This window comes from Carlito syrichta, unplaced genomic scaffold (assembly GCF_000164805.1).
Source record: "Carlito syrichta isolate Samal-C Ts95f unplaced genomic scaffold, Tarsius_syrichta-2.0.1 Scaffold314864, whole genome shotgun sequence".
NCBI classification, from domain to species: domain Eukaryota; kingdom Metazoa; phylum Chordata; class Mammalia; order Primates; family Tarsiidae; genus Carlito; species Carlito syrichta.
Genome location: NW_007258960.1, coordinates 331,335 through 357,919, shown reverse-complemented (window position 1 = coordinate 357,919; position 26,585 = coordinate 331,335).

The following is a 26,585-nucleotide window of genomic DNA, read 5'->3' as shown; positions in this document are numbered from 1 at the left end:
AGCTTTTTGGCCGGGCGCAGTGGCTCACGCCTAAAATCCCAGGACTTTGGGAGGCCAAAGTGAGCGGTTTGCCTGAACCCACGGTCTGAGACCAGGCTAGGCAACTTGGCGAGACCTCATCTCTACAATAAATCAAAAAATTAGTCAGGCATAGTGGCTCTTGCCTGTAGTTCCAGCTACTTGGAAGGCTGAGGCAGAAGGATCACCTGAGCCCAGTAGGTCTAGGCCGCAGTGGTCGTGAGCATGTCACTGCACTCCAGCCTGGGCAACAGAGTGAGACTCCAACTCAAAAGCAGCAATTTAATTATTTTTTCAAACTGAAAATCTGAATATTTAAAGCAACTTGTCTTTGCTAATTTTCTCAATACATAAGTGATTCCAAAGTAAAAATTTATCTGGAAAATCTAAGTTATGTAAGATTCTAGAACAATTTTGTAATCATTACAATAGCAACCTGTATCTTATCTGAAATGCATGTTATTTTAATGTATGAATGGTACCATTCTGAAGACCCCCATCTGCTGTCACAAAGAAATATGTCCCTTTATTTATTTATTTATTTTTGAGTTGGAGTCTCACTCCGTTGCCCAGGTTGGAGTGCAGTGGCACACTCAGGGCCACTGAGTGTTGACCTGCTGGGCTCCGGCAATTCTTCCACCTCAGCCTTCCAGGTAGCCAGAACTACAGTTGCACGCTACCATGCCCAGCTAATTTTTTATTTATTGTAGAGACGAGGTCTCGCCAAATTTCCTGGGCTGGTCTCAAACCGGCGGGCTCAGGCAATCCACTCCCCCCGCCTTCCCAAAGTGCTGGGATTACAGGTTGGGCCACCGAGTTCAACCTATTTTTTATAATAATTCAAAAGTTGCACAGATCAGTGCCTCAAAGCCTTTAACACTCACATGAATCACCTGGGAATCTAGTTGAAATGCTGATTCTGACTCAGAATCTGGTCTGGGGTAGAGCCTGAGAACCTGCATTTCTTATACTCTTCCAAATGGTGCTGGGTCTCCTAGGCTACAGACCACTCGGGGCATAGGGTATTTTACCTACTTTTAATCATTACTTCGACTGAATTTTTAAAAACTGTCCAAAAATTAAAATAGTCACTATTAATGTTTTCCTCTTACTACTAGGGCATCTTATTTTGTTTATAATATAGTAAATATTTTGTCTCTATGTAGTTCTATAGATTCTTCCGGTCTAGAGTAATAGTACTTTTTTTTTTAAGTCAGAGGTCGTCTTTTCTAGATTAATAGTACTTTTATTTTTTGAATCAGGGTCTTACTCTGTTGCCCAGGCTAGAGTGCAGTGGCATGATCACAGCTCACCACAGCCTTGACCTCCCAGGCTCAAGTGATCTTTTCACCTCAGCCTCCCAAGAAACTGGGACTTAAAGGTGCGTGCCACCACATCCAGCTGATTTTTGTTATCTTTTGTAGAGACAAGGTCTTGCTGTGTTACCTAATCTGATCTCGAACACTGGCTTCAAGCAAACCTGCTGCCTCAGCTTCCCAAAGTGTTGAGATTACAGGCATGAGCCGCCACACCCAGTCTGTACTTTAAAAAAAAATAGGATTTATTAGCACAGGAATCTGGGAACTTTAAACCATGTAGCAAAGAGAGCCTTTGTTTACTTGATCTCCAGAAATCAGGCCAGGGCCCAGCGTCTTCAAAGCTGATTTAGTTCTCCATGGCAATTTCATAGCTCTGCCACTCTCGCTGCTAGGTAGGCTAGGGAAACTCCAGCATAAACACAGTGACCAGGCAGCATCTGTTTTTGTTCAGTTCCTCTACTTCCAGCCTGGCAGGACACAACAGCTGACGCCCACTCTCCGCTCACGCACTCACACACTGCTGGGGTGGGTGCTGATGACCCTGGTGGCCTAAGTCCTGTTTGGCAGCTTCTTAACTCTCCCTATTATATCTATGTGGAAGTACGAGAGGATTCCGTTTTCCCTTCAGCAGTTTCTAATGGGATCTTCTGCCTCCCTGAACAGCTTCTGAAATTCCCAGGCCTGTTGTGTGATCCCATGTTGTCACATGCCCATCTGCGCCACGCCTGTTGTCTTCTCGGGCTGCAGTGGAAATGCCCTGGTCCTGAACATTGCGTTTCCTACATTGCGTGATATCATGCCTGCATCCTTGTAATTCCTTTGTCCCCTTGTTGCCCTTCCTCCATTACCACTTGGCATAAAAAACACAAGAGAGAATGGAATTCCTGGGTTTTTAGTCTGGAGGGCAGTAGGGCCAGCATAAACCATGGCATTTGTAAGAATACTCAAACAACCAGGTTTCCCTCTATATACAAGAGAGCATGAAAACCTTCCCAAACTAGAGGATCAGAGGCAGAGAGTGATATATTGGGATCTCCATCACCTAAAGTATCACCACCTTCAAACGTCCCTCCTGAAGGTAAGGTAGATAAGACAGACTCCCTTCAAGTATGGCTCTAGGCCAGGCTCAGTGGCCCATACCTGCAATGCCAGCACTTTGGGAGGCCAAGGGAGGAGGAACTCCTGAGCCCAGGGGTTTGAGCACAGTGTGGGCAACATAGAAAGACTCTGCTTCTACAACAAGTTTAAAAATTAGCCAAGTGTGGTGGCACACACCTGTAGTCTCATCTACTCCAGAGGCTGAGATAGGAGGATCGCTTGAACTCAGGATGTTGAGGCTGCAGTGAGCTATGATCACACCACCACACTTCAGCCTGGGCAAAGAATGAGACCCTATCTCTTAAAAAAAAAGAAGAAAAAAAGGATTTTAGTAAGAATTAATCCGTTGTCTATTACTACATAGCTATCCACTCTTAAGACATACACAGGTGGCTGATGGCTTAAAACCATCATCATTGACTTATTTATTTTGCATGATTGTAAAGATTGATCGGGTAGTTCTACTGGCCTCATGAGCTGCAGAAAGCCAATGCTGGGTGCCCAAGATGTTCTCACTCATGTGTTTGGGCCTCAGGTAGCATGGCTGGAAGGACTGAGATGGCCAAGCCTCTCTCTCCACGTGGACTTTCATCCCAGGCTGCTTCACAGCATAATGGTTCAGAAAGACTTCTCTGACGGAGTTACCTTTGAGCTGAGGTCTTCTGAAGAGTGAAAAGTCTATAGTACGGCCGAGTGTGGTGATTCATGCCTATAATCCCAGCACTTTGGGAGGCCGAGGCTAGAGGATTGAAAAGTAAAAAAAGAAAAAAGAAATAAAAGAAGGCCATAGTAAGCAGGCAAAAGGGGAGAGGTTCAAGGTTACAGTGAGACATGATTGTGTCACTGTACTCCAGCCTGGGTAATAGCATGATACTGTCACACACACACACAAAAATGCCTAGGCATTGCAGATGTCCCCTGGGGAGCCAATTTACTCCTGGTTGAGGACCATTGGGCTAGAGTGAATGCAGGGCCTTTCAGGCCATAATTAAGGAGGAAAATAATTTTTTTTTTAAGTTGGGGGTCTCTCTCTGTTGCCTGGGCTAGGCACAGTGGAATGATGAGAGTTCATCACAGCCTCAACTTTCTAGGCTCAGGTGATCCTTCCACCTCAGCCTCCTGAGCACCTGGGACTACAGGCACATGCCACCATACTTGGTTTATTTTTAAAATTTTTTTGTAGAGCCCACTTCAGCCTCCCAAAGTGCTTGGATTACAGGCATGAACCATTATACCTGGCCAAGGAAAATGATTTACAAGAGGGAATAGCATGTGTCATGACACTGTAAGGTAGGAAGAATGATGACTTCTAGAAAAAAAAGATTGGAAGAAAAGAGGATGCATGGCCTTCAGGTTATACATGTTCAAGGAGCTGTAGTTTTTGTTTTTTTTTTTTTAATCTGCATATTGAGAATAATGGGAAACCACTAGAAAGGCTTTAAGCGTAGGGAAGTTTAAACTTTCTCTCTGAAAGCTCCAACAAACTGACAATAAGCAGATTAATGGTAAACAAAGACATACACATCTATTGATGTGCATGTGGACATGGACATCCTAAATAGAATACTCAAGAGCCAGATGGTGGAGGCTTAAATTAACCCTTCTCATTGGGAAGGGAGAGATGTGGGATGTGGGCAATTGTGAGGGGGTAGTAAATAATTTTCAGAAGAAATAAATGAGTGCAAAGAACAGACAATGGCCTGAGACAATGTTTTTCTGAGCTCTGGGGAAGACGAGATGCTGAAGGGTGGAACTTCAATAAGGCAAAGGTTGTCTTATTATGTACATAACGTCTCCCAGGTAGTCATTCAGAACTGCCCTCATAAACATAGATGAAAAATCTGCCTGGACATGGTGAAGATCCCTTCTGTAGTGGTTAATCATTTCTGGCTATTTGATGAATGTCCAAGGGAGAGGACCTTAAGACAATTGCATTTTGGGGGGAAGAAGCTTCTCTTAGGCCAAATAACTTCCAGGGAGGTAACTCTCCCTATGCTTGAGGGAGAGAAACAAGAGAAGTTAAGAAAGTCCTTGGTACTGAGGCCTTCCAATTTCCTTTCATTCAAGTGTTAAAAGTGCCAAATCACCATACTTTGGAGTATCCTTCTCTGTATCCAAACATAAGCCATAAAGTGACATGATCCGATTTGACCTTAAAAAATCATGCATGTTCAAGGAGCTGTAGTTTTTTTTTTTTAATGCAATTTTGCAATGAGTTATGGCAGACGAAACAGAAGCAGGATTTCTCAACCTCAGCACTACTGACATTTGGCTCAGATAATTCTTTATTGTGTGAGGTTGTTCTGTACATTGCAGAATTTTTTTTTAATTTTGAAACATTTATTTATAAGATTAGTATCTCTTTTTTGAAGCTAAGCAGTTCACTGAACAAGTAACTATTTTTTTTTTTGAGTGGCTACAAAGACTTTATCAAATTATTTAAAACGTCGGCATTTAAGTATTCATGTGTATACATAAAGTAGTTACAAGAACCTTCAGGTCACTGGGGCACAGATGTGGTACACACAGGAGTCTGGCAGGGAAGCAAATGAGACCAGGCTTGGAGCCACAGGGTTTTAAAGAATTGGATGTCCTCCCAAGGGTCTGAGAACAGGGCAAGAGGAAAGGGTCGCTTGAGGGGTCTGGCTGAGCCCACTGCTCAGATCTCCAGCTGAAGCTCTCCTTTCCTGTCCTCAGGGGAAAGCCTGTTTTCAGACCGCATCCCCACTCCATACACGCCTACTCCTTAACATCTCAATGTGACAAACACACCCAAGAACCCACTGGAATATGTCCTTATAAATATATTTATATCAGAGAAAACAAGGCACTTTGGGAACATTATGGCTTACTCTACTACATGTACATCATTCTAGACAGAAAGTAAAAATTGGTTAGTTTCTCAAGTGAATTAACTGAATAAAGTTAATACAGTAACAAAATTGTTTCCTAGCCCTCAAGGAGGCACTGCTAAAGTGAACTTGGCAGGAGGCACACAAAGAGGCACATCTCTGTGCAACACCTGGCCCCAGGTCAGCTGGCCCCCAGCAGAGCTCAAAGCCTGATGGTCCCAGGAAGCCTGACACCTCTCCTGAGCAAAGCCCCCTGGCCTCGGAGCACTGCTCCCTCCCAGACCCTGAGGTCTGGTGAGGGGCTGCAGTGGGAAGCAGTCCTAGAGCAGAGCTGGGACACGGTGGGAATGCTTAAGCAGAGTCACCAAAGCCACAGAGACCTCAATCTGTCCAAGCTGGCGCTGCAGAGTCGGAGGATCAGCGCCACGGGAAGAGATTTCACATTAGCCCTGACAATGCTGCCTTGGCTCTGTGGTGACATTGGCCAGGGTCGTTTCTGAGGGCGCTTGAGTTTCCATCAGAAGCAAGCTGGAGCTAGGGCCTGAGTCTCCAAGGGCTTGTTAGGACCGCCCCCTCCCTGTGGGCTGCTCCTTTGGAATGTACCCATTTCAGGACCAAGGCAAAGCCACAAGTCACTATTTTTGCCCACACATCTTCATATTTAATTACTGCTATAAATAAGATAGTCATAATTTCTCCAAGTTCAGTCTGAAAAAGCTGAACTAAAGCTTAAAGTAACAAGATGTAGGTTTAAGTATAGGTATTCTAATTAGTTGTATGACCCTAAACATAACAATTTAGATCTCTGGTTTCACCCATATCAAACAGGGATAATACCACCTTTTTTTTTTCCAACCTGCCTTCCAGACAAAAAATTATGTGAAAACATTTTGCTAATGTCACTAAACAAATATAAGGTAAACTATGTAAGGTTTTATCATATTAACTATTTTCTAATATTTGATTGACATTTTTATAATTTAACCAAAATAAAAATGGCATACTTTCAGAACTACAAAATTCAGTGGTTACACAAGGTGAATTAAAATAGTAAAACCAGTCATAATAAGAAGTCCATTCATCCGTGTGCTCATTAATTATATCAAGAAATAATGATTATAAAAATAGGTAAAATCTCATGAAAATATTCATATTTGTTGTAGCTTAGGAGGTCTTGTCCATATCAAGGGATTGTCTGGCATCTGCCACTGTTTCAGGCACTCGAACAGTCATATTGTCCATGGATTTTGTCAAACAGATTTGGCAGCCCAAACGTGACCTGTCTGTGAGTCCATAGGCCAGATCAAGCATGTCATTCTCCTCATCAGTGATTGGGTCTAACTTCTCAAATACATGCTCCTCAAAGACGAGATGGCAGGTAAAGCAAGCCAAGGTTCCCTCACACGCACCCAAACCATCAATATCTAGATGATTTTCAACCACAACATCTAGCAGAGAGTCGCCGACTTTTCCTGGGGCTGTTACTGTCTCACTGTGCAGTTTATAAAGTGGACAGTTACTTTATCTTCTGAGCAGGAGCCCAAGTCCAGCAGAGGCCGCGAGATCCTCAGTGCCCGGGACACGCGGTCCGAGCCGCAAGCCCCACATTGCAGAATTCTTAGCAGCATCCCTGGACTCTACTCATTCAAAGACAGTAGCACCTCCACGGACTTAGTTGTGACAATAAAAAAGGTGTCCAGACACCTGGGCACAGGGGTTCATGCCTGTAATCCCATACACTTGGGAGGCTGAGGCAGGAGGATCGCTTGAACCCAGGAGTTCAAGATTACAATGAGACATGATTGTGCCACTGCACTTTAGCCTGGGCAACAGAATGAGACTTTGCGTCACTAAAAAAAAAAAAAAAAAAAAGTGCCCAGACATTGCAGATGTCCCCTGGGGGGCCAAATTGCCCCTGGTTGAGAAGCATTGGACTAGAGTGAATACGGGGCCTCTCTGGTCACCATTACAGTCTAATAAACAAAAGGGATCTGAGAGAGAAGGCAATGAACTCAACAGTATCTGGGTGAACAGAGCCATCACAATGGTCCAGTCCTCAATTCTCCTCTTTCCTTTTACCTGCTCTGAGACAAGAACCCAGTCCTCTTTGTGTTGGGAAATACTCAGAATCAGATGACAAAAAGAGATAACTCAAGTTATATCGAGTTTATTTTGACTCTTCTGTAGTTTGTTGATGCAACATTCATGGACGGTGAAAGACTGACCAAGGAATTGATTGGAGATCAGTCAGACACTGTGTTTTTTAGAAATAGGTTCTCATTCTGTTGTCCAGGGTGCAGCATGGTGGCACCATCATAGCTCACTGTAACCTCTAACCCAGGCTTTTTCTTTTTTTTAAGTTGTAGTCTCACTCTTCACCAAGGCTAGGGCATGATCATGGCTCATTGCAGCCTCAACCTCCTAGGCTCAGGTGATCCTTCTGCCTTAGCCTTCCAAGTAGCTGGGACTACAGGCATGTACCACTACAGCTAATTTTTAAAAATTTTTTATAGAGAAAAGGTCTTGCTATGTGCCCAGGTTGGCCTCAAACTCCTGGACTCAAGAGTTTCTTCCATCCCGACCTCCCAAAGTGCTGAGATTACAGGCATGAGCTACCACGTCTGGCTAATTTTGAACAATGGAAGTCAAGAGGTTTGAACAGCAAACCCTCAGAAGTGACAGCAGGGAAGAGAGGACTTTGGAATTAAGTTGTGTAAGTCACTGCCAACAAACCTATACCAGTGAAAGCTACAGTTGTCCTCCACATCCTGGTCATCAGCTGTCTGTAGAGGCCGGCTTGTTCTTTTTCATTTCAGTAATGTCCTCCTTCTCTTTGGTTTTTTACACAAGGAATAATAAGGAAGTACTGTGAGGAATGGTGGGTTTCCAACCCTAAAACACTTGGAATTCATCCAATAAAAGATCATGCCTTTATTTCTCTCCCTATGGTGTGCAGATTTCTATAAGAAAGGAAAGGTTGTGTTTTCTGCTCCTACGAAGTAGAAATAGAAACTGTGGCCTCTTTCAAATCATAGTTTTGTTCTTGAGTCAAAGGCACTCCCTGAGCCTCCTGCCAAGTCCAATGAAAAGACTTTGTTTGATTATCTAAAGCTACCAGAGTTCATAAGGGTCATCATTTCATTCATGCTAAGTTTGAACAGAGTGCTCTTTCTCGCTTCTGACATACAGCTGGAATTGAATGCCAAATTTTCGTTTCATTTCTCCTCAGCCCTCACTTTTTTTTCCCTGACTTAATGAATGTAGCCACCCAGAAGGTAGTTATGATCTAGGTGGCTACGTTTTACTGCAGAAGCATTATTGTTAAGTTCATGGCAATGTAAGCACATTAAAACTTATAGAAAAATATGAAAAACTGAAAGTCAATTCTTTTCCTCAGGGTCAGAAGGCTGCTTCCTTTCCTTAGGCCTCCTGATTTCTCCCCTGGACAGAGGTGGTTAGCTATCACAGACAACCCAGCTGGCAGCCGGAACACAGTCATACCCACTACCCCTTAACAGGAAGCAGAAGGCTCTTTTATACAATTAATTCTAATTTATAAATGTAGAAGGGATGACAGAAATCTAAAACCACCTTGTGGCAAACATCACAATAATAATACCTGCAGGCAAGAATACATGCTGATATTAGTAAGCAAAAATATGATGACAAACAGGATATTTGCATAGACTTGAAGGACATCCCACAGGACTTTTACTAGATTCAAAGGGAAAGTAGTGAATTTCCGATGGAGCAATCTGTGATGAAGTAGTGAAACATATGTTCATTATGTATCTCCTTACACGATATGCTGACAAGGGCACAACAGTCATTTCTGTGACATTCTTGCCAAAAATGTGTAACCCTGAATTTAATCATGGGAAAGCATTAGATAAACCCAATGACTAATGACTTTTTTTTGAAGGAAAAACTTTAGAGAAATTAAAGAGCTTAATTGAACAAAGAGCAATTTACAAATCGGACACCGCCCTCTGTCTCTCCCACCCCCTGCCCTGCTAACCAGAATATGTTCAGAGCAACCAGGAGCGACCACATGGTCAGATAATATTTATGAACAGAAATATGGAATGGAAAGTGACGTGCAGAAAAAGGAAGTGAGGGATGGTTACAGCTTGGCGTTTGCCTCACATAAACACAGTTTGAGCCGTGGGCCACCTGTGGTTGGCCAAAACGCTGTGATAGATACAAGGGTAGGTGATGTTGGCACATCCAGTAAGCTTACGGATCACCATCTATGGAGAAACCTTTAGGCTGAACTTAAAATACATAAAGAGGCAGCTTTAGGTTAAACTTAATTTAACATCTTCACGTTGCCAAATTCAATACGTGTTCTTCCATCCGGGCTTTGCTCAATCAACCTGTCAGTCTTATGTAATACTTTTGAGCATTTTATGCCACTTCCTTTTGTTCTCTAGGGCATAACTGTCTTTCAGTTTTCCTCTGATCTTGCAGAATATTTCTTCTCAGTCTCCTTTTCTGATTTATTTCCATCTTCCCAACCATAAAGCTTTTCTTTTCATCATCCATATACCCGCAAGGTGATCTTATCCACGCCCATTGGTTTGCACCTGCAGGAATGTCCACAATGACACTCTCATTCCAGTCAACAGGAATAAAAACAAAAAAAGAGGGAGTGAAGACAAGCCCCTTTCCCTCATACACACTCTTAAATGTAAGCACACAATCCTTTCACTTATATCCCACTAGCCAGAATGGAGTCACATGGTCACTCTTCACTGTAAGTGAGACTGGTCACATGCCAAGTTGCAAACAAGGGTTCTATTATTATGGAATAAGACAAGAACAGACACTGGGAGATAACTACTAGACTCTGCTACAGATGATCATTCTTATTACACCCTCTAGTTAGCCAGTGCAAAACCCAGAAGGATCTAGAATAAAAATAGTGGCTTATTGTCAGCTTATTCAGACGGTAACTCTAATTCCAGCTCGTGTTCTAGATGGCATTCTTTCTTAGAGAAAATCAGCCCAGCTCTAAAACCTGGTATGTAGCTATGAGCTGGCAATATCTCTCCTCTAACGCAATAAACAGAGAACATAAAAGGCAGTTATCATGGCTCTTATCTGACAAAGACATGTCCTCCCTTAAAAATCCAGATACAGGTTGACACATTTTCTGGTACAATGCCATAATTTAGTTTACAGAGACCTTTATCATCTCATTATTACCCAAGGTATCAGTCTGGTCCACTACATGGATAACATGCTGAGAGGACTTGTAGAGCCAGAAGACTCAGGCTTTACATGGCATGCCTGTGGCAGGGAGAAGTGAACTGCTTGGGCATTATCAGTCACACTTGGGGTAGAACTGAATAGGCTGATGGGAAATGCTCCCTTTGGGCAAAAAACTTTTTAAATTTTTTCTTTTTTGAGTTGGAGTCTCACTCTGTCGCCCAGGCTGGAGTGCCGTGGCATGCTCACAGCCATCGCAGCCTCGACCTGCTGGGCTCAGGTGATCCTTTTGTCTCAGCCCTCCAAGTAACTGAAACTACAGGCACGTGCCACTGTGCCCAGCTAATTATTTTATTTTATTTTATTTTATTTTATTTTATTTTATTTTATTTTATTTTATTTTAGAGATGAGGTCTTGCCAAGTTTTCTGCACTTGTCTCTAACCCCCGGGCTCAGGCAATCCTCTTGCCTTGGACTCCCAAAGTCCTAGGATTACAGACTAAGCCACCAAGCCCAGCCAACTTTTTAATAATAATAATAATAATGATTATTATTATCATTAAAGATCCGGGATCTTGTTCTGTCACCCAAGTTGGAGTGTAGTAGTGTGACGACAGCTCACTATAGCCTCAAATTTCTGGGTTCAAGTGATCCATCTACCTTACCCTCCCTCATAGCTGGGACTACAGGCACACACTACCGTGCCCAGCTCCTGGGCGTGGTACAAATATATCATTACCCACTTTGCCTAGAAGACATGGCCTGAGGTAAGGGTCTAGCCATTTTCCTCCCTCTCTTTCCCTCTTTTCTTTCTTTTCCTTTTAATAGTTATTTCCTTCCTTCCTTCCTTCCTCCCTTCCTTCCTTCCTTCCTTCCTTCCTTCCTTCCTTCCTTCCATCCCTCTTTCCCCTCCTTTTCTTTCATTCTCTCCCTTTCTTTCTCTTTTCTCTCTCTCTTTTCTTTCTCTCTCTCTCTCTGTTTTCTTTCATCATGGCTAAAATTGGAACAACATGATAGGAATTCATGGTTGAAAGCTCTATAACAAATTACAGGGAAGAGATCTATGGATGGATGTCTCTTTTAACACAGTCCCACAGTGAGGCAGTATTTTTGTCCTATGTGAATGCTCCCTGGAAGTCCCTTAGATCAGGTAGTCCCACCCCAGGGCAGCTCTTCGCTTAGCCACTGCAATGAATTGTGAGTGACAATGGTGCTAGGGATGAAAACTAGGCATAGACCCAGTAACACAAACGCCCTCTCAGCAAGCTGACCTGGTTGGGGGCTGTCTCTACTGAGTGTCCAGATTGCCCCCAGAAGCAACCAACCCTGAAACCTCAATATAGTACCATACCTTAGGAGAGCTGGCCAGCAAGCCTGTGGCATGTTGTCACCTTGGACCCTTCCATCGTAGCTGGGGCAGCAATTTGTCCCGAGTGGAAGAGACACATTCTGGATTTGATCCATCTGTGGAACTTACTGGAAGTCTTATTCCAGGTCATGTACTCTGTTCCAAAACAGATTCTGGTTGAGAAACTCATTAATAGCAAAAGAAGTAATGCGATGAACCAACCAGCCCTTTGGATTAACTGATCTTACCATGTACTCCATCACCAGGAAGCAGCTGGCCTTAAGATGGAAAAACATCCTATGTTCATGGATTAGAAGAATCAACATTGTGAAAATGACCATACTGCCCAAAGCAATTTACAGATTCAATGCAATCACGATCAAAATACCAACTTCATTTTTCACAGAACTAGAAAAACAAAATCTTAAAGTTTCTGTGGAATTGATCAAGAGCCCAGATAGCCAAAGCAATTCTAAGCAAAAAGAACAATTGCGGAGGCATCACACTGCCCGACTTCAAATTATGCTATAAGGTTATAGAAACGAAACAGCATGTTACTGGTACAAGAATAAATGGATTGACCAATGGAACAGAACAGATAACCCATAAACAAAACCACATTTCTACAGCCAACTGACCTTTGACAAAGCCAACAAAAATAAACAATGGGGAAAGGACATCCCATTCAATAAATGGTGCTGGGAAAAATTTTGGTTAGCCGTATGCAGAATAATGGAACTGGACCTCTAACTCTTACCATATACAAAAATTAACTTAAGATGTATCAAAGACTTAAATGTAAGACCTGAAATTTTTAAAATCCTAGAAGAAAACCTAAAAAACACTCTTCTGGACATTGGCTTAGGCAAAGAATTTATGACAGAAACCCCAAAAGCATTTCCAACAAAAACTAAAATAGACAAATGGGACTTAATTAAACTAAAAAGCTTAATTAAACTAAAAAGCACAACAAAAGAAATAATCAACAGAGTGAACAGAAAACCTACTGAATGGAAGAAAATATTTGCAAATTACACCTCAAAGGGCTAATATCTAGAATTTACAAGGGACTCAAACAACTCAACACACACAAAAATTAACACCATCAAAAAGTAGGCAAAGGACATGAATAGACACTTTTCAAAAGAAGACGCATGAGCAGCCAACAAACGTATGAAAAACGCTCAACATTACTAGCCATCAGAGAAATGCAAATTAAAACCACAATGAGATAGCACCTCACACCAGTCAGAATGGCTGTTATTAGAAAGTCAAAGAACAACAGATGTTGACACAGTTGCAGAGAAAAGAGAACACTCATCCAGCATTGGTGGGATTGTAAAGTAGTTCAACTTCTATGGAAAGCAGTATGGAGATTTCTCAAAAAACTAAAAATTAAATTACCATTTGACTCAGCAATCCCACAACTAGGGATCTACTCAAAGAAAAAGAAATCAATATATAAAAAGGATACTCGTATTCATGTGTTCATTGCAGCACTAGTCACAATAGCAAAATCACGGAATCAATCTAAGTGCCTACCAACAATTGACTGGATAAAGAAAATGTGGTGTGCATACTCCATGGAATACTACTCGGCCATTAAAAAAAAAAATGAATGAAATCATGTCCTTTGCAGCAACGTGGATGGAGCTGGAGATCATTATCTTAGTGAACTGACTCAGAAACAGAAAGCCAAATGCTGCATGTTCTCACTCATATGTGGGAGCGAAATGGTCACAGAGATGGAAAAATAGACACTGGGGACACCGATAAGTGGGGAGTTGGGGGGAGGGTTAGGGTTCAGAAATTACCTGTGGGTCATAGTGTTCACCATCTGGGGAATGGACTACCTGAGACCCAATCCCCACCACTATAAAATATGTCCATGTATCAAACATGCATGTGTTTCCCCTGAATCTAAAATAAAGATTTTTAAAAAGAATAGTTGGCAGGGCTGGGTGGCTCAGCCTGTAATCCCAGCACTTTGGGAGTCCAAAGTGAGTGGATTGCCTGAGCCCATGGGTTCGAGACCAGCCCGGGCAACTTGGCAAGACCTGTCTCCACAATAAATCAAAAATTAACCGGGCATGGTAGCACGCACCTGTAGTTCTGGCAACTTGGAAGACTGAGGAGGAAGGATCGCTGGAGCCCAGCAGGTCGACGCTGGGGTGGCCATGAACATGACACGGCACTCCAGTCTGGGCAATGGAGCGAGACTCCAACTCAAAGAAAAAAGAATAGGCTATTGAAAACTTAGTCATGTGATCTGCTGGGGGCACCTAACCTACCTCTATTGCATTGAACCATGAGCATAAGCTTTCAGCTGCAGACTCTAAGCCCACTTAGTCTTACTAGATTAGGTCGAATGGGTCCAGGGCTGTGACTTCCTCACTACATATTTTCTTCCAGCTTTATTCCATCAGGTTTGATGCAGTAGCTTTTTTTAATGCAGTAGCTTTGCCTCCTCCTAGAAAGAGTACCTTCATTTGTTTGTACACCACTACCTGCCTTATTCTGAGGACTGTTGCTTCTTCTAGCCTCTAGAACTGTGAGGGGGAAAAAAAAATTTCCGATATAGGTGGTTGTTCTATTCTACCTAGTTGATGGTAGAATACTTGAAAACTAAGTCAGTCATATTCCTTCATTCATTTCAAAAACACTTATTGAGCACCTATTAAGTACAAGGTAAGAGAAATATGTTTGCCTTTAGGCAAGTTAAACTTAACAAAGTTGAAATTGAGCAAAGAACAATTTACAAATCAAGCAACTCCCTAAATCGGAATAGGTTCAGAGTGACTCCAGGGCTGCCACACAGTCAGATATTTATGGATAGAAAAAGGAAAATGACATGCATGAAATGGAAGTGAGGTACAGAAACAGCTGGATTGGTTACAGCTGAGGGTTTGCCTTATGTGAACAGCCGGCCACCTGTGATTGGCAAAAACTGTGATCGGCGCAAGCCTGTTGACACACCCAGCTTGGTTACAATTCATGGTGGACAGAGAAACCTTTAGGCTGAACTTACAATATGTAGGGAAGCAGCTTTAGGCTAAATTTAACAGTACTAAGCACTCTTAAAGACATTAGGGACACAGAAATAAAACAAATAAACACGATCCTTGCTCTTACGGAGTTTCTCTACTAATAGAGGAAAACAGATATAAACCAGTGAAAAACAATAACTTCAGATAATGGGGAAAGCTATGAAATAAATACGACAGGGCATAGAATATGTCTTTGTTTCCTAGGGCTTCTATAAAAAAGTGCCATGGTCTGGGTGACTTAAAACAACAGACATTTATTTTCTCACAGTTCTGGAGGTGAGAAGTTCAAATCAAGGCCTTAGGAAAGAATCCTTTCTGCTTCTTCCTAATTTCTGGTACTTGCCAGCAATCATTGGAATTCTTCCAATTTCTGTCCTTGATTGGACTTAGGGCCACTCTAATCATCTTAACTTGATTACATCTGCAAAGACTTTATTTCCAAATAACGTCATAATCAGGGTGAGAGTTGGGGGAGGTTGAGGAGTGCTGGGGGGTAAGGATTAGGACTACACAGATTATTTTGAGGGCATAATTCAACCCACAACAGACAGTGACTGGGAGAAGTAGCATATCTGTGAAGAAAATAGGTAAACCAAATCCTAAATGATAAGCCACGCAGCACAATACAATTGTAGTTTAGATACCAAGTTCTTACAGCTCTCATAAGCAAACAAATCCAGTGAGAACTAGTGCATTTTCACTGGTGAGATGAATATCTTATCATTAGCATACTGAGTTCCAGAAATGGACCCTAATTGGCGAATCTGTGGTATTCCAGATATACAGATAGACTGAATATTTTAGACACAATCATGTAGACCTTGCCTTTTGTGTACAGAGTGCAAATAAGACTTTGAAGGTCTGGCATCCCTCTTCTTATGGAATGGATTCAAGGCATGGTTCTGAAATGATCCTGTGTGTCCTGTCATGATTTCAGAGAATTTTAATTGCCAGAGAGTTAACTAACTAAATTGCTGTACCTGTCTCAAGTGGACCTTTCAATAAATCCTGATCACTTTTATTTATTTATTTATTTTTAAAATTTTTTTCACTTTTACTAAAAAAAAAAAAAAAAAAGTAGGAAGAAGAAAGAAATGGATCATGTATACCACATGGAGAAACTCCATAAGAAACTTTGGAGTTTATAGATCTGATTATGTGGACTGTTTTTAGGCCTGCTTGCTCATAAATGTTTGCTTAATAAGTATGTGTGGCAGAACTCTATCTGAAATCAGTTCTCATTATTATCCAGTAATAAGACTGTAGAGGGCAATTAACTCTCCTGTACCTCTTTAAGTTTTGGCAGGAGAATCTACTGAAAAGAATTGAATAGCTGTGCACAAATTGCCTAGGTCAGTACTTAATACCTTGGCAGTATTGAAAGCCAAGACCTGGATAACCACTAAGGCTGCACTCTGGTGGCTAAGAGGACAGCTGCAGGTTCTGACCCGAGCTTCCATTCTGAATTCCCTTATTTGGGCCTGGTTCTGACTATTGTTTCTGGAACTGGACTTTTTGTTTCTCTCCTGGCTTCTTTAATTGATGCCTAGGGATTGCACTTCTGCACGTTCTCTGATTATAGTTTCCCTCCAAATGCCTCCTGCCTGCTGATAGAGTTCAGTCCTGTACACTAAGAACTCAGCCCAGGTCCCAGACACCCTGCCTGGAACAAGTGTGCCAACGTCTCTTTTCTGGTCATCATTTTGTCTTTGTTTGTTTGTTTGTTTTTTGAGTCGGGAGTCTCACTCTGTCATCCAGGCTGGAGTGCAGTGGCATAATCATGGCTCACTGCAGTCTCACCCTCCTGGACTCAAGTGATCCTTCTGCCTCACTGACTGGGAATACAGGTGTGTGCCTCCACACCCAGCTGATTATTTTTTTTTGTAGAGATGAGGTCTTGCTATGTTGCCCAGACTGGTTTCGAACTCCTGGGCTCAAGCAATCCTCTTGCCTCGGCCTCCCAAAGTGCTGGGATTGCAGGCATGAGCTACCATACCCAGCCTGGACTGTTTTTGTTTTGTTTTGTTTTTGAGTCAAAGTCTCACTCTGTCACACAGGCTGGAGTGCAGTGGCATGCTCATGGTCACCGCAGCCTCAACCTGTTGGGTTCAGGCAATCCTTCTGCCTCAGCTTCCAAGTAGCTGGAAATACAGGTATGTGCCAATGCACCTGGCTAATTTCTCAATTTATTGTAGAGACAAGATCTTGCCATGTTGTCCAGGCTGGTCTTGAACTCATGGGCTCAGGCAATCCTCTCACTTCAGCCTCCCAGAGTGCTGGGATTACAGGCATGAGCCACTGCACCCGACTTGTTTTTTGTTTTTTTCTAAAACAGAGTCACAGGAAACCTTAAACCTGTCTTGCATATCAAATTGAATGGAGACAACTAAGTGCAGTGTCAAACCTCCAATGGCCCCAAAAGGGAAGGCACTGCATCTGAGAGGCTGAAGAAATGACCAAGAGACAATGGACGAGACATGGGCTTTACTCAGGAACTTACCTACAGGGAAGGTCCAGGAGCAGCCGGCTAGACAGGATAAAAACACTTCCAACTGTCAAAGGCACACAGGCCTTATGGCATTTTACATAGAGTGGAGTGTGTGGTTAAGCATTAAAAGGGTGCGATTTCTAGGGCCCAGGTGCCATGTGAAAATGCACTAAATACATACATTGCATGAACACAAAATGGTTGCAATTTCTCTTTAGGAGTGGGATTTTTAAAAAAATTATAATGAGCTAAAGGTAACTAAAGGTTATGGGCATTGATCCAGACATGCTTCAAGCCAGGAGGGCTGACTACCTCAAGGAAGGGTGAACAAAAACATTCGCTATGCGTAGCTGCAAGATGTGGTCAGCAGGACAGACAACTCTTTGCCCATGGCCTCAGCATGACCTGCATGCCCTGGCATGGGAGTCTGAGGGGAAGAGGACACCCGGGGTTGGCCACCCCTAGGAGCCCTTCCTAGGCTCTAACCCCCTGCTTGAGGCCATATGCAGGGTGTGTTCATGTAGTCACTGAATATGTGTCACCTTACACCAAGAGGCCCTACTTTATTTTTTATTTTATTTTTTTTGAGTTGGAGTCTCACTCCATCATTCAGGCTGGAGTGCAGTAGCATACTCATGGCCACTGCAGCCTCGACCTTCTGGACTCCAGCGATCCTTCAGCCTCAGTCTTCCAAGTAGCTGGAACTACAGGCGCACGCTACCACACCCGGCTAATTTTTTGATTTATTGTAGAGATGAGATCTCACCAAGTTGCCCAGGCCATTCTTGAACCCGTGGGCTCAGGCAATCCCCTCACCTTGGCCTCCCAAAATGCTGGGATTACAGACTTGAGCTACCGTGCCCGGCCCGAAGCTCTGACTTTAAATCATAGGCCTCAAAATTATGCTGAGAAAGGGTATGGGTTGAAAGGCAGTGACCTGTGGCCGCATGTTGGGAACCAGGCCCTTAACTCCCTGAACCATAAGCTCTACAGCTGTCTTGCCCTGGGGATCACCCCAAATGGAATTTGGAACCAAATAGAGTCAGAAATTCTAGGGAAAAGAAGCTACTCAGCAAAATTGACTTTGTTTTTCCCTTTGAAAATTCAAAAGTAAGAATGACCTAGCAAAAACGTTTTGATGAAAGAGGACTTTTTTTTTTAGTTACATGTGATCAGGTTTTATTGATTTATAGTGCATTTATAGATTTAAAGCAATGTCCTCTACAGAGTAACAGCAGAAAGCCAAGGCCATTCAAAGAAGGCAATTACAAGTACGTAGATGGGGCCTGATTTAAAATATACAGATGTAGGCTAGGCACGGTGACTCATGTCTATAATCCCAGCACTTTGGGAGGCTGAGGTGAGAGAACAGCCTGAGCCCACGGGTTGGAGACCAACCTGGGCAACTTGGTGAGAACTTATCTCTACAATCAATCAAGACAAAATTAGCCAGGCATGGTGGTGCGTGCCTGTGGTTCCAGCTACTTGGAAGGCTGAGGCAGAAAGATCACCTGAGTTCAGCAGGTCAAGGTGGCAGTGACCGTGGGCATGCCACTGCACTCCAGCCTGGATGACAGAGTGAGACTCCAAATCAAAAATTAAATACATAGATGCAGATGTAAAGTAGAAGCAATATTACTAACATGTAGGCAAGACTATTTTGAAGGTTTCATGAACTGTGAATTTTTCAGTAATTGAAATACAACTGGGTGAACCTGTGTTTCCAAAGGGACCACCAGAGGTCCTCACAGCTGGACCTGACCTTGGGCTGAGACTGAGGAAAGTCTCACAGGAGCCATAGAGGAAAACCCGATTCCTCCTATGGTTTGGAGAGACCCCTAAGTGTCAGGATCCTCCCCTAGGAAGGTTCAAAGACCTGCTCTCCCAGTCATGTTGTGTGTTTGCTTTTCAACCATCCCTCTCTGTTTTTGTCCTGGTAGAACCATGGAGAACCCCAGAAATGCCTTGGAGACTTTGCAAGAAGGCAATTTAAGGGAGGATGAAGCAGAAAAGGAACTGGCTCACATTTTGCCTGTAGATTACAGAGGGCTTTATGAAATAATTGGTTGTAATAAGGATCCCAGAGAAAGTGGCCACACTGGGTCCCACCTGAGACTGTCCCGGTGGTGGAGGGTTAGGGTTGTTGCAGCTTAGGACACACCACCCCAAAATAGCATTTTTGGCATATTGTTGGCTTGGTTGTTTTGGTGGGTTTTGTTTTGTTTCCGTTTTGTTTTGAGAAACTGCAGGCAAAGAGCTGCTCTGAAAAGCTGCCCTTTTGTAAAGGAAATTCTTTAAAGGAAATTTTCATTAGTAAAGTTACCTGTACCAGGGAGAAAGCTGTGCCAGGCACCATTATTCATCTGAAAAACTTTTATCTGTGAAACAAGGCAACCTTTTCTCACCATACATGTCCTCGGCCCTTACCCGCCCATAATTTGTCTTCACACCACCCCTCCCATCAAAAGCCCCAAGCCACTATTTCTTTTCATTAACTCAGGATGTTACATAAGTTTCAATCATCTGGGCCTTCTGTGAATCTCACATCTTTGTGGGTTTCCCATGCCTGTGCACGTAATAAACATATTTTTTCTCCTGTTAATCGTTCTCATGTCAATTTGATTTGTAGCCTCGGGATGGCGGAAAGAAGCCATTTTTCCCTCCCCCGAGGGTGGTGGAAAAGTTTGCAGGAGCCCGAAGACCCTTTAGGAAAGGCGGAGAACAGAGTGGAAAGGCGCTGATGGGTTGCTGGCCACAGCGCTAAAGCACTCAAGGAAAAAGGCCATCACTCTGTTTTCTGCGCAAGTACTGCATGAGAAGTTTGCCCTTCTGTGAGAGCGCCTCTAGGTCCAGAAGCTTTGTCTACACGAAAATCAGGATTTGGAATGTAGCCTAGTCGGGTGGTCTACTGCAGATGGCACACTGACTGAGCCATTTGTACCTCTGTTTATATCCTAGAGCTGCGGTCCCCAACCTTTTTGGGCATTAGGGATCGGATTTGTGGAAGGCTATATTTCCACGACGTGGGGGGAGGGGGGGAGCTAGGGATGATTCAAGTGTATTACATTGATTGTGCAGATAAGCGGTAGCGATGGATTCTCCTAAGTGATGTGCAACCTAGATCTCTCGCATGCGCAGTTCACAACAGGGTTTACACTCCATTGAGATTCTGATGCCCCCGGGCTCGGTGGCTCAGCCGGTAATCCCGCGCCTTTGGGAGGCTGAGGTGAGTGGATTGCCTGAGCCTGCAGGTTCGAGACCCGCAGGCGAGACCTCAGCTCTACCATAAATCAAAAAACTAGCTGGGTGTGGTAGCGCGCGCCTGTAGTTCCAGCTACTCGGAAGGCTGAGGCGGAAGGATCGCCGGAGCTCGAGGCTGCGGTGGCCAGGAGCGGCCACTGCACTCCAGTATGGGCGACTGGAAGAAAAAAAGAAATAGAATAAGAAATGGATTGTTAGTAGTGGGAAATTGCTGGGGGGGGGGCTATTGAGCAGGGCGGGGCAAGATTGGCAGTAGTGGGATTCTGCTGGGGGTGGGGGAGCACACCTCATCAACAAGGGTAACTACATAGGGAACATTTGTATACCTAACCCTGAATTGTACCCTACATCTTTTTTTTTTTGAGTTGGAGTCTCACTCTGTCGCCCAGACTGGAGTGCAGTGGCCGCTCCCAGCCACCGCAGCCTCGACCTGCGGGGCTCCGGCGATCCTTCTGCCTCAGCCTTCCAAGTAGTTGGAACTACAGGTGCGCGCTACCCCGCCTGGCTAATTTTTGACTTATTGTAGAGATGAGGGCTCACCAAGTTGTCCAGGCGGGTCTCGAACCCACAGGGTCAGGCAATACACTCACTTCAGACTCCCAAAGTGCTGGGATTGCAGGCTGAGCCACCGAGCCCGGCTGTACCCCACATCTTTAAAATAAAAGATTTTTAAAATATATATATAGGGTTTCTTTAATGAAGGGTTGGACCTTAAAAGTGAGGTGAGGAATATTCACGTCTTTTCTGGGAATAGCCTACTTGGAACCAAAGTGCCACCTTCCTTCTGTCCTTTAATGGTTTCTTCTAGTAGGTCATCATGGTGATTATCATGGAAATTAGATCATAACAAGGCTGGAGATTCTTTAGAGCGGCCATCTTGGATCTCACCGATTTAGCTAGTCTGGTCAAGATGAGAACTTCTCAGCCAGGCTCGGTAGCTCAGCCTGTAATCCCGTGCTTTGGGAGGTTGAGGTAAGTGGATTTGCCTGAGCCTGCGGGTTCGAGACCCACCTGGGCAACTTGGCGAGACATCTCTACAACAAATAAAAAAAATTAAGCCGGGCTCGGTGGCTCGGCCTGTAATCCCACGCCTTTGGGAGGCTGAGGTGAGTGGATTGCCTGAGCCCATGGGTTTGAGACCCGCCCGGGCAGGCGAGACCTCATCTCTACAATAAATCAAAAAATCAGCCGGGTATGGTAGTGTGCGCCTGTAGTTCCAGCTACTTGGAAGGTGAGGCGGAAGGATCTCCGGAGCCCAGCAGGGAGGCTGTGGTGGTCGGGAGCGGCCACTGCACTCCAGTCTGGGCGACAGAAGCATGCCACTGCACCCCAGTCTGGGCGACAGAGTGAGACTCCAACTCAAAAAAAAAAAAGCGGGGAAACTTCTGTCCGCAGGCCTTTCTGTTTCTTAAAGATAAGCAGGGTTAGGTCAGGGTAGAAATTCAGCTATGTCATGTAGGCATTACATCGGGTAGCAATTTTACAGATGGGAGCTGGGCCAAGGACTGGTAGTGGGTTTCCTGACCTTACATTATCCCTAAGCTATTAATAACAAGGCCGGAAAAACAGCTTACTCAGCCAACTGAATCTTGAAGTCTCAACTCCCTTTCCTCTCTCTCTGTTTCATGTTCTGTCTCTACAGTGGCACCCACAGCTCTGTGACAGCAGGGACCCCAGTTTTTGGTACTGGAGGAATAACTCTGAAAAGTATACAAGGGCACATACTTCTAAAGCAAATTCTGGCCTGGAACACTTGACTATCCCTAAACAACAAGATACCCAAAGGAATCCCAACTGTGAGGACAAGAACATGTGGCTACTGAAAGTTACCCATAGAAACCTAGAAGAAACTTAGCTTATTCTTAGTTTAGTTTTTTTGCCTCAGCATGACCATTAGAAAGCATTCAGGCATTCTACTACAGAACAAGCAGCAGCCTATCCCATCTCCCCTCGGTAAATCTCCATTAGATTCAAGACCAGGACAACCCAACCTTTCAATTCATGGTTTAGCATAATAATCTCTAGTAAACTTTTAGGTTCCTTGTCAAGGCCTAAGATCAAAGGTCACCCTTTGGCGGGCCAAAGTCATAAAAGTAATAATACTACCACCTTTGGTCAAGGAGTTTGTGAATTGCAAATGACTGAGTTTGTGAATTGCAAATGTCTAACAAGTCTCTTGCAGGAAAACTCCCCAAGTTAACCTTATCAGCCCTTTGTGACCCGTGACAAAAATAAACCCCACCATGGCAGCAGTCATGTGATTTACCCACTTATCTGCCTGCTGTCCATCACCTGATTTAAGTATCTGCACTTGCCTCCCCCTTTGTGATGATGTGGAGTAGACCACCAAACAATCATCTTAGTGATCTTTCCCCATCAAGGGGAATGGTTAAAAGGACTCAACAACAAGCAACCAGTGGCCATTGCCTTGCTAGATTCTGATGTGGCCATGTGCTCTTTGAGCTGTGGCTGTCACCACGCTTCCATGCCACCTTCCTTGAGGAGGTGAATCTTCTCTCTCCCTTCTCTTTCGCTAAATTACTTTTATTTCTTTTTTTGTTTTTGTTTTTGTTTTTTTTTGAGTTGGCGTCTCACTCTGTCGTCCAGACTGGAGTGCAATGGCCGCTCCCGGCCACCGCAGCCTCCCCTGCTGGGCTCCGGCGATCCTTCCGCCTCAGCCTTCCAAGTAGCCGGAATTACAGGCGTTTGCTACCACACCCGGCTGATTTTTTGAATTATTGTAGAGATGTGGTCTCACTGCCCAGGCGGGTCTCGAACCCGCGGGCTCAGGCAATCCACTCACCTCAGCCTCCCAAAGGCGTGGGATTACAGGCTGAGCCACCGAGCCTGGCTTACTTTTATTTCTTAACCTCTTTGTGTGTTGCAATTCTTTGCATTACTCGGATCTCTGGGTTACTGGTGCCTCTCCTCCCCTCACCCTTCCAGCACACCACCCTCACCCTATCTGGACCCTAACAGTTACCTTGCTAGAAGGTGCAGCTGTTATTCCTTTAGGACTTCACAATTTATACCATGAGGGGCATGTTAGCCGTTCCCCTTGTTATTGAAGACATCTGATACCCTGGACTGATTTACCTACTGCTAATTTGGAGGCTGTCGTGCCAGACCTCTAGTAAGTCCAATAGGGACAGCACAGTGTCCTAGAGGCCCCCAAAAAGACCAGAGTCAGCTGGAGAGATATAGGGTTTATTGGAGATTCACACGTCGGAAATCCGGGGGCTGCCCACTACTGTTTGTGGCAAGCATGTTGGTTATATAGAGACTTTCCCATAGCAACCTTTATCTAGCTCAAAACAAAAGTCCTTGATCCCTTGCATGTCCAGCATCCCAAGGGATGGGCCAGGGTCCAAACAGTCTTCATAAACATCTAGGTTAGCCATTGCCAGAGTCTGTACCTCTGAACACTGAGCACACATTCACTAAGGAACGAACGTAGAGGGTCACTCTCATGTATGCTTGAGTTATTGCTGCCTGGCAAGACATGCTTGCCATCTCTATCTCTATCTCTATCATCTATCTATCTATCTATCTTTTTTTTGAGTTGGAGTCTCACTCTGTTGCCCAGACTGGAGTGCAGTGGCCGCTCCCGGCCACCGCAGCCTCGACCTGCTGGGCTCCGGCGATCCTTCCGCCTCAGCCTTCCAAGTAGCCGGAATTACAGGTATGCGCTACCACGCCCGGCTGATTTTTTGATTTATTGTAGAGATGAGGTCCCGCTGCCCAGGCGGGTCTCGAACCCGCGGGCTCAGGCAATCCACTCACCTCAGCCTCCCAAAGGCGCGGGATTACAGGCCGAGCCACCGAGCCCGGCTTATCTATCTATCTTTTAAAAACATGAGGTCTCTCTCTGTTGCCTAGACTGGTCTTGAACTCCTGGGCTCAAGCAATCCTCCTGCCCCAGCTTCCCAAATTGCTGAGGTTACAGGTGTGAGCCATCTTGCCCAGTCCATGTCCACTACATGTGGACAATTCTTTATTTTCCTTTCTAGCTAAGATTCTAAAGTAGTCATCATTGACACATGCCTCTTCCTTCTCTAATTTACTCAAACATGTAGTCTATTTCCCCTTTGGAAGTCTTGTATATTTATTTTATTTTATTTTTTTAGAGATGGAGATCTTGCTATGTTGCCCAAGCTGGTCTTGAATTTCTGGGCTGCAGCGATCCTCCTGTCTCAGCCTTCCAAGTAGCTGGGACCATAGGCCTGCTCTGCCATAAGTGACTTCTTCTTTAGAAATCTTTATATCCAACTCTTTCCCCATGCCCTGCCCACCTAACATGTATGTGAGATGTTAAGGATAAACGAAGTATAAGATTTAGATCCCGTGATCAAGTTGTCACTGAGTTCTGGACAAGAAGTAAAGGTGGAAAAACCTGCATTGTTTGTTAAAAAGACTTTGAATGTGTTGGTTGGAAAGTTTTTGTTTTTGCTTGGCTTGGTTTTATTTTTTTTTTTTATGATCAATACTTTGATGGAATGCTATTGTTATTCTCAAGCCTTTTCTTAAGGAAGTATGCCCCCAAAACTAACCAACAAAGAGCCCTCCATAACTCCTATACATACAACTTACTTACAGTATTTCAGGCAATGAGCTAAGTGTTTAACAAAAATTAGCTCATGTTATAAATATAGTTCATAATCTAAAATGAAAAAAACAGACTATTTTTCAATACTCAACACTTCTGACACCAGATATGTGGGAATTTATTCCCAAACTCACCAACTCCCTAACAGTAACTGCATTTCCTACAATTCAGTGCAATTCTGACACTATCCACCTGGAGTTAACAACAGATCCCACAAGTTAAGGGCTCAATCCCACAAGACTGACCCCCCCACCTGAGACATCAATCCAGGCCTCTGATACTTCTGACTTGGCAACAAATTGGAGGTTTCCATGACCCCCTTTTCATGTTTAATCATTTGCTAGAATGACCCACGGAACTCAGGGAAACCTTTACTTACATTTACCCATTTATTATAAAAGGATATGACTCAGGAACAGTCAGATGGAAGGGTCGCTTAGGGCAAGCAATGCGGGAAGGAGCTGGAACTTCCATTCTCTCTCTGGACGCCACCTTCCTCCCAGCACCTGGATATGTTCATCAGTGCAGAACTGCCAAACACAGTTCTTTTGGGGTTTTTTGTGGAGCCTTTGTTACACAGGCATGACTGAGTAAATCATTGCCCATTGGTGATCAAATCAAACTCCAGCCCCTCTTAACTCCCCAGAGGTTGGGGGTGGATCTGAAAGTTCCAACCCTCTAATCACAGGGTTGGTTCCCCTGGCAACTAGCCCCCCCATCATTAAGGGCTTTCCAAAGTCACCTCATTAACATAAACTCAGGTGCTGAGAGGGACTTGTTATAAATAAAAAAAGATACCTTTATTGTTTTTTATGGCTTGGTTTTAAGAGCTCTGTGCCAGGAATACAGGAGAAAAAAAAAAAGATTTACTTATTACATCACAGTATCACATAACCTTATGAAGTAATTACCACGATTGTTTCCATTATACAGAGGAGAAACTATGGGCCTCTCTGAGGTTTGGAGAACTTAAGGAAATTTCCCCAAACTTTTATGACATACAAAGTGGCAAAACCAGCCCTGAGAATTAGGTAGATTCCTGATTCCATGTCCTAGATGCTTAACCACTACACCAGTGGCTTTCAACGTTATTCAACTGGAACCCACAGCAAGAAATGTATATTGCTTTGTGAATCAGTATTATTGTCACTTTTAGATGAAACTGAAGCACAGAAGGTTGAATGAAATTCTCAAAGGCCAGCCAGGATTTGAACACAGAAATCTGGCTGCAAAATCTGTGCTCTTCAATAGCAAGAACATGGAACCAACTGTGCTGCCCATCAAAAGAGGACTGGATTTTTAAAATGTGGTACCTATACACAATGGAATATTACACA